The 2,119-nt window shown below is 34.3% G+C and overlaps 1 protein-coding gene across 1 annotated transcript in view; it reads right to left on the minus strand.

Annotated features, from left to right (window-relative positions):
* Positions 1–2,119, minus strand: part of LOC107589757 (peroxidasin) — a 65,027-nt gene that overhangs the window by 21,925 nt on the left and 40,983 nt on the right. The window lies entirely within an intron of this gene.

Consider the following 2,119-nt stretch of genomic DNA (forward strand, 5'->3'; position numbering starts at 1 on the left):
TATATTTTTTTTTTTACAACTTAATTTCACCTTTAAAGCTAAATTAGTTTTAATATAAAAGTAGAATTTTCACTTAGGGTTAAACCAATAAACGTAGGGTTTAATTTAGTTTACTTACTGTAACTAAAGACAACTTCAAAGGACCTTCATATTTATTTTGATGTATTTTTATGCATCATATTTTCAATTATGTACAAAAAAAAAAAACCACAAGAAGAATTAATCAAACCCTTTGAAATGCATTCTATCTAGTCAGTATGTGTTCTGGACATCAACACTTTGGTCTCAAGCCAAAACAAAATTGTTTCTTTTATTTATAATTATTATTTATTTATTTTATTTTTTGTATGAGGAGTCTTATTCACTTTTAGTCAAACTTTAGGAAACCATGATTTTCAAATCTTTTTTTTTTTAAACACTATTTATCCCTTTTATTTTGAAGGACTGGATGTGTACATTGGACAGTATAAAAATACATGTATTTTCCACTTGATGTACATCTGTTTTGACTTGACTTGGGTTAACTGATTCCTGTTTTATTTTTCTTCCACGTCTCACACTGTATATCTCAGGTCAGTGTTTTTTCATTAACTTCACAACTGCCACCTTAACTTCGCAGTGAATGACATTTTTGGACATCCATTAATTGAAAAGATTATGAATACACATAAAATAAATGAAATATCAATACAATAAACTAAATGATCAGAAATAGAATCATGATTATGAACTGATGTAACACATTTCTGCTTTACTTACCCTGTACTATAATATACGCAGTGGCGTGGATGGTGTCCACGTTGTTGCTTGCGAAGCAGGTGTACTGTCCTCCATCGGCCTGATTGACGTTCTGGATGTAGAGACCTCCTGAAGGAGTGATGTTGATGCGGGGGTCCACTGGGAGGGCTGTGTGGTCTCCTTTGGTCCAGGTCACGCGGGGCTGCGGCTGGCCCGTCGCACTGCACTCCAGGGTCACGCTCTCCCCGACCAGAACCTCTGTATTCTGCGGCTGGATCACGAAACTAGGTCGAGCTGGAGAGAGAAAGACCTCTAGTTAGCTGCCTCAAAACAGTCTTTACCAGACTGGCATGCTACCTAGAATTATACATGAAAAGGTAAAAAACTGGGTTTGGGGGGAAAAAATAAAATCTAAATCAAACAGTCATAGAAAGAAAGTGTTTAATGTTGTCTATCTCATGAGGTCAAACTAAATACTATACTGTAAAATTGTACATAAAGTTTTTTGGAGTGTGTTTTAAAAGAAAATACTTTTTTTTCTACTCTTGAATTTCACATTTAATTCAAATTGTTACTTTTAAATTTATTCGTAATTATTCCTTTGCAATCATTTGTGAAATTTACAAGCATTTTCTGAGTGATTTTCACCATTTTTTTGTTATTATTCATTGATACTTGTCATTTCTTTGTGAAATTTACTAGCAATTTCTGAGTGAAAACTGTTGTGAAAAAAGTGAGAAAAGTAAATCCTACATATTTTTTAATTCAAAGTGTTACTTAATTCTTTGTAATTATTTGTGAAATTTACTGAAACATTTCTTACTCAGAAATTGCTCAAATTGTAAAAAAAAAAATGTTATTCAGTGTGTTACTTTTTGTTTCTTTGTAATCATTTTTTTCCAGCATATATGAAATGTTTGTAGATTGCTAAACTAAGTAGGGTTGAGCTAGTTTGGGAAGTTCTAGTAGTCACAGCCTACAGGACCCTATCACACTCACATGGTGATCTGAAGTATCGCAAGGTGACCTCTGAGGTCTTCACTTCTCCAGCCACGTTTTTGGCCATGCACTGATAAACTCCCTGGTCTGTTTCTCGTGTGTCCTGGATCATCAGGGTCCCATCTTCCAAAAGATTGAGACGTGTGTCGTCCCTCATGTTCAGAGCATTGCTGAAAAAAGATTTTCCCATTTATGCACATACCCTTCACATATGGAGGATAAAAGAAAATATTTTATTTCTGCCACGATTTACTCATATTCTTGTCAGTCCAAACCTGAATCACTTTCTGCTTTACATGGAACACAAATGCAGATACATTTCTTAGAATTCCCAGACTATCAAGCTCCAAAATAACAAAACACACACACACACACACACACA

The sequence above is a fragment of the Sinocyclocheilus grahami genome, unplaced genomic scaffold, assembly GCF_001515645.1.
Source record: "Sinocyclocheilus grahami isolate Dianchi unplaced genomic scaffold, SAMN03320097.WGS_v1.1 scaffold120.1, whole genome shotgun sequence".
Taxonomy (NCBI): Eukaryota; Metazoa; Chordata; class Actinopteri; order Cypriniformes; family Cyprinidae; genus Sinocyclocheilus; species Sinocyclocheilus grahami.